The sequence below is a fragment of the Suncus etruscus genome, chromosome 12, assembly GCF_024139225.1.
Source record: "Suncus etruscus isolate mSunEtr1 chromosome 12, mSunEtr1.pri.cur, whole genome shotgun sequence".
Taxonomy (NCBI): Eukaryota; Metazoa; Chordata; class Mammalia; order Eulipotyphla; family Soricidae; genus Suncus; species Suncus etruscus.
This window is the reverse complement of record NC_064859.1, coordinates 17,774,723-17,781,805: the sequence shown is the minus strand read 5'-3', so window position 1 is coordinate 17,781,805 and position 7,083 is coordinate 17,774,723. Positions and strand designations below refer to the sequence as shown.

The 7,083-nt window shown below is 33.0% G+C and overlaps 1 pseudogene; it reads right to left on the bottom strand.

Moving 5' to 3' along the window:
* Positions 1-1,764: 1,764 nt before the first annotated feature.
* Positions 1,765-1,864, bottom strand: LOC126025245 (uncharacterized; annotated as a pseudogene).
* Between the last annotated feature and the right edge of the window lie 5,219 nt (positions 1,865-7,083).

Genomic DNA, 7,083 nt, shown 5'->3' with positions numbered 1-7,083 from the left:
ATGTAAATATGTACCTAAAATGTTATTGTCAACAATATGTAAGACACTATGATCAAAATAAAAATTATATTAAAAAAAGTCATCTTATATTCTGCAAAACATGGTGCTTGGATTCAAAGGGTGAGGAAATATTCTTCATATGGCAGGATCTGCTGCAGAATATTTTCACTTTTCCTATATATATAGGAAAGTGAAAAAATATATATTTAAAACATTTTTTTACTGTAGAAGTAAGGAGAATTAAAATGGCTCTGCTGCAGAATATTTTCACTTTTCCTATATATATAGGAAAGTGAATATATATATATATATTTAAAACATTTTTTTACTGGAGAAGTAAGGAGAACCAAAATGGCTCAAAAAGAGAGGAAAAGGCCAGAGAGTTAGCATAGGGTTCAGGTCCTTGCCTTGCCAGATGGGCTCTGATTTGATCCCTGGCACTACATGTTTCCCTGAGGTACTCTAGTGTGGGGATCCAGTTCTTTGGAGACATAACCCACTATTCCTCAAAGGGAGAAAGAAGCCCAGCTCTCAACTACCCATCACTGTATGTTCACTAAAATCCTACCAGTTTTTTTCCTATGTGAAAAAAAGTATTAAAGCTAGAGGGATTGAAAAGCAATTTTAATTCTCTTTCTATGAAGTAATGCACAATATGACTTTATAAAAAATTTCACTTTTTTGTATTGGATTTCAATAATACATAGTACAGTAAAAGTATCTCTTACTACTAGCCTTTTTTTTTGATAATTTTCACTTTTCCACTAATACAATAAGCAATCTCTTACTACTAGCCTTTTTTTTTTTTTGATAATTTTCACTTTTCCACTAATACAATAAGCAATACTATGAGAAACATATAGCTGTAGATGTTTATAAGTACAAGCTACAGCTGTATTTTGGTCACTTTTGAAAAGTTTTCTTCACCCAAATGATTAGGAAGTAGACATGCATGAGTCTTCAAGAAAATAGACATTCATATGAGTTTTAAATAAAAGTATGCGATTTCAAAATAAAAAATTGTGGCCTCCTCTCAAGGCTCATTTCACAAAAAGAGCTATTCATAATACTTTAGATGTTTCACAGGGTTTATACTTTTATTTGCAATGCCTATGTTCCTTAGAAGGCCTATATTATGCTTAGATTTCTATTTCAATTGACTTTTTAATTATCATATTTCTATAAAGTAACCCTTATTCTCTATATACACATATTTGTATATATACATATTATGTGTGTGCATACATATACATTGGAAATATATGGAAGAAACACCAAATAATTTTTATGTGGGGGACATATATCAGATAATCTATTATTTAAAAATTTTTTATGTTATACATTTTTGAAGCCTCTGAAAACATTGATATTATAAAACATTATAAAATATTTTATATAAGGGCTCGTTTACATGCAAAGTAAAAAAGTCAGGGAAAAATTCCTCACACTTTTCTTTTCTTTCTTTTTTTTTTTTGGTTTTTGGGCCACACCCAGCGGTGCTCAGGGGTTACTCCTGGCTGTCTGCTCAGAAATAGCTCCTGGCAGGCACGGGGGACCATATGGGACACCAGGATTCGAACCAAACACCTTTAGTCCTGGATCGGCTGCTTGGAAGGCAAACACCGCTGTGCATCTCTCGGGGCCCTTCTTTTTTTTTTTTTAATTTAATTTATTTATTTAAAGAAAATGTATTGCATAGTTGACATAACTGATCATAATACTTTTGTTTCAGAATGACTGAAAGTGAACTTATCAAAAACTTGAAAAAATATGGAATGCTTCACGAATTTTTATAGCATCCTTGCGAAGGGGCCATGCTAATCTCTGTATTGTTCCAATTTTAGAATATGTGCTGCTGAAGCGAATATCGCTTCCTTTGTGATTCATTTCAAAAAAAGATCAATTATTTTGCTAACATATTTGTAACTTACTGATACTTTTCTAGATTACTAGAAAGATTATATGAACAAAAAGATTCTCTTAAAACAGTCTACTCAAGTAGTCTAGATCAGTTTGGTCCAAGGTGGATGCTCCTGCACCAACGAGGTTCTTGCCTTTTTCTCCACTGACTAGATCATGGGCACGAACAGCCAATTGTTGAGAGGGTTGATTTCATTTCTGCCCTCAAATCATTTCATTTGCTTTTCTTAATACTCTACAGAGTAATAGAGATGAGAGCAGCATTTTAGTTTGTCCCTAAGACTAAAGAAAGTATTTTCATTTGATTATCAGTGAGAATAGCATAGCCATATATGCTACTTATAATGGTGATTTAAATCTTATTTTATTTTCTATGTTTGTTTGTTTTTGTTTTTTTTTTGGACTTACTCAGTAATGCTCAGGTGTTACTCCTGGCGGTGCTCAGGGTGCCATATGGGATACGCAACATCAAAACCAGGTTGGTCACATGTAAAGCAAGTACCCTATCCACCAGACTATCTCTCAGTCCTTCTAGAGCTCTTTTGTTGAGATTGTTGCTTTGTCATTAAAAGCATATTGAATCCTGTTAAATGCTTTTTATCTATCAATTAAGATGGTCATACAGTTTTGTTCTTTTATTGATGTGACTCAGGTTTTGTTGATCTGCATATATTGGTGTATTTGGAATAAATTGCATTTTATCTTGGTCTATGATTCTTTAAATATTTTAATAATACATTTTTATTTTGTTGAACATTTACATTTATTTCTAGAAAGATATCTTAACCTATACTATGGAGAGAAGGAACAAGATACGTTGACTATTGTAGAAGCAAGGTGATCTTCGATATTTGTAATGCATTTCAATGTTTCTTTTTCCTTTTCAGTTGTACAGAAGAATTTAAAAATAATAGATATTAATTATTTTTGACAGTTTGGTAGACTTTACTAGTGAAGCCATCTGGTCCTGAACTATTTTTTCTTTGGGAATTTTTTTATAATTGCTTCAGTTTCAAACTCATAATGGGTCTGTTTAAATTTTCTGTTTCGACTTAATTTAGTTTTGAAATATTGTACAGTTGCTTTTCACTATGTAATTATACATAATGTTTTATTATATTTATTTGTATTGCTGTTATATCTAGCAATATATCCAATCTTTAATTTCTAATTTTATTTGCATTTTTCTCTCTATTTTAAATTTGGTTAATGATTTATCTATATTCCTAAAGAACCATTTGGGTTTCTATTGTACAATTGCTTTTCACTATGTAATTATTCATAATGTTTTATTGTATTTATTTGTATTGCTGTTATATCTAGCAATATATCCAACCTTTAACTTCTAATTTTATTTATTTGCATTTTCCTCTCTATTTTAAATTTGGTTAATTAATGATTTATCTATATTTCTAAAGAACCATTTGGGTTTCTTTGGCATTTTTGTTGTTATTTTGATATCTAGCTCTTGGTTTCTACTATTTAAAACTTATTTAATTCTACCAACTTTTGATTTTAGCTTTTTAGATTTTCTACCTGTTTTATTTATTTTATTTTAATTTTTTAGATATAAATTGGATCATTTTGCTGTTTTCTCCTGAGGTAAGCCTGAAACTATGCCCTTAGTATTATTTTTGTTTTGTTACATCATATTGGAATTTCATTTTCATTTATTTCCAAGTAGTTTTAATGTGTCTTTGATAATCTCTTTGACTCAATAGTTGGTCAGTTGCATGTAGTTTTTTCACCTCAAATTTACAGTTTTCTCCTCTTGGTTGATTTTAAGTTTTAAAGAATTATGATCTTACATACACTTGAGATAATTTCAGTATTTGCCAATATATTGACTGATCTATGTCCCAGTATATACATTTTTATTAAATAGACCACACTGTGCGTAGTTAAAACTCATACAGCACATTGGATTATAAAGCTCAGTAACTATATTGTTTATCTAATCTAGTTTGCTAGTTTAATGCGCTTGTTTCCTTCCTTGATAAATTTTCTCTCTAGGTGGTCTAATTATCACTGTAAGTGCAGTTTTAAGTGGCTTATAATATTTGTGTTGCTATTATTATTTGCCCTTAGGTCTATTAATATTTGCTGTACATATTTTGTTGCTACTATGGGTTTACAAATATTAATAAGTTCTGTCTTATACCTCTTTACTATTGTATTTTCTATATTTATCTTTTGTTATGATTTGGGGGGGTGGACCATATATAGCTGGGGGGTCATTCCTGGCAGTGTTCAGGAGAACATGCAGTACCAGGAATCAACCTGTGGTTGACCTCACATGCATAAAAAGAGTTGTAACCCCTGTGCCATCTCTTTGGCTCTATTATCTATTTTGCTTGAAAGTCTAGTATGTAAGTTCTTGCCATTTTGAATTCTCCATTGATTCAGAGTACTAATTTCCATCACTTCATTTTGTTTGATTTTGTAACTCAAGTGAGTTTCTAGTAAGCAGCATATTTAAAAAAATGTAAGTAGTTAGTAAGGCCCTTTTACATTAAGGGTGATTATTGTAGTATATAAGTACTTTTATCATTTTATTTTCTGCTTTTGTATACATTTTTGGACTTCTTATTTTCCATTTAGATAGGAGAGTGTCTTTTTTTTTTTTACCATTTTAACACTTTAACACAAATTCCTTCAATTTTTGTTTGTATAAATTTTTATTTCACCCTCATATCTGAAAGAGAGTCTTTCAGGATATGCAAGCTATTACATAGTTGACATAGCTGAACATAATACATCTGTTTCCAGGTAAGTAGGAGAGAAATTATTTAAAAAAAAAAGCCTAAAATAAAAAAACGAAGAAAAACAAAAGAAAAAAATAAGAAAAAAAAAGCCTAAAGCTCTGCAACAAAAAAATTGTGAAAATCATTGTATCTTGTAATGAGGTCATTAAGTCATTGTCAGATGGTTAAAAAAAAACTCTTGTTGCTAGTTACTTATTTTGTTTCTGAACATTAGATGGCTTCAAATACACCTTGGCACATAAATTGGTATGTTCCTACAGGGATGACAGTAATAATAAAGAAGTTGGATTTGTCATGTGGCTGTGCAGTCCTGGAATTCCAAGCTCTGTTGCAGATTCTGAAGCTTTTGTGGGGCATGTTTTTGGCTGCTAGGTCTTCCAGAATTATGAGAAGGTGGGGGTAAGCTGCCCATACTCACTCCAAAAATATTCTGGTGATATCAGTCCAAATACTAGCATACCTAGAATTTTGGTTCGATTAGTGTCTCTATAAATATGTGCAGGCATTTTTAAAACATTCAAGCATTTTGAATACGTCATTCCTTTCTCTTCTGGGTTGTAGTATTTCTGCTTAAATATATACCAGGGATCCAACAGAAGTACTTTTGCATGTTCACTCCCCCTAATCCCTCAGTATTCTGTTTTTAAAATCTTGCTAGTTTCAACACTGTGTCTTCATTCAGGTCTCTTTGTATTTGCGTTTAGATAATCAAATATTCTGTTTAATTATTAAACACTAACAAGTTCCTTCCTTAAATTTGGAAAGTTTTCTACTATAATTTCTTGGAATAAGCTCTATTTCTGGGATATCTTATCAGTCTTATGTCTCTTTTCTAATAGAGTTAATTCTTAATAGTATTTTTTCATGTTTTGTGATCATACCCAATGAAGTTCAGGGTTTCTAGTTCTGTGCTCAAGAATCACTCCTGGAAGGTTCAGGGTATCTTATGGGCTGTGTGGACTTGAATCCAGAGCTTCCTTATGCAAGAAAAGCACCCTAACTGCTCTATTTTTCTGGCCCTGTTTCTTAATTTTAAGCACATTTTCCACATTAATTATTTGTATATTACTATAATCAAGCTCACTTATTGCTCTCCATATGGCCTATTCATTCGCTATTGTTTTCTGTAGCTCTCTTGATGTCATTTAGTAAGCTCTTCATATCCTGAATCATTGTTGTTTTACTTTTTGTGGCTTCTGTGTCTACCCTATTATTTCTGAGCTCATTAAATTCTGAGGTTTTTTGTTTGTTTGTTTTTTTAGGCCACACCCGGTGACACTCAGGAGCTACCCCTGGCTGTGCACTCAGAAATCCTTCCTGGCTTGGGGGACCATATGGGAGGCAGGGGTCAAACCCATGCCCGTCCTGGGTCAGCCGCGTGCGAGGCAAATACCTTATTGCTTGCGCCACTGCTCTGGCCCCTAAATTCTGAATTTTGTTGAATCTCACTGACTCTATTTCTCAGATCCTTTGTATCACATTGACTTGCCTTTCTGAGTTCTATTATACCCTTTCACACTTCTTTGGAATGCACAATTTAGTCTCCTACAGAGGTTATGGGTTATTGCCCATGTCTTTGAGGTTAGAGTCTGGAGAACTGCTCTCTTCTGTGATGTATATTTCCTCGGGCCTCAAGCTGGGATGTACTTTATCATTTTAATGTCTGTTTTACATTTTATATCCCCTCCTTAAAAAACTGGCTCAGGAATTAAGATAGTTGAAGATATTTTATTCTTTATGTAGATCTCTGACTTCATTTAACTTTATTGTTTTAATCTGCTTCTATCACTACTGTGATGTTTGCAGCTGTATTATTAGGGTGAGGGTATATGTAGGTGTTGGACTTTTGTAAACTGCCCAGGATGAGGGCCTGGCTAATGTTTGTGGTCCCCAACTTTCTTCATCTCTCCCATCCTAGAGCTGATGGTGCTTTCTGTTAATCATCAAGTGTCTTGACCTATTAAGAGATGGGAAAGTATAGGAAAGTGGTGTCTGAGTTTTTATTATTCCAAGGGTCACTGCCTAGCTGGACTAAGAACTAGACTAAGAACTTATAACTCCACATTTTTTCTGTCTTTTCTTTCTCCAGGATCTCTTGCTCTTTCTTGAGTGTTTCCTACCTTGAAATGTTTTTCCAAGTTACAGGAATTTTTTCCATCCACCTTCTGCCCAGTGAAGCACTCAACTCCTCATTGCCCCACTTTAAAAGAGCCTGAACTGGCCTTTGAAATACCTGAAGTCTGGGACATATTGGTGTCCTTTCTTCTGCTTAATTGTTCTACTTTAGAGTGAAGTTGGGAAGCTCCTTCATTGCCAACATGGGGACAATTTTGAACTTACCCAGCTTTACATCAGTGGATTATTATTTATTTGTTTGTCTTATTTATTTAGGTTTTGG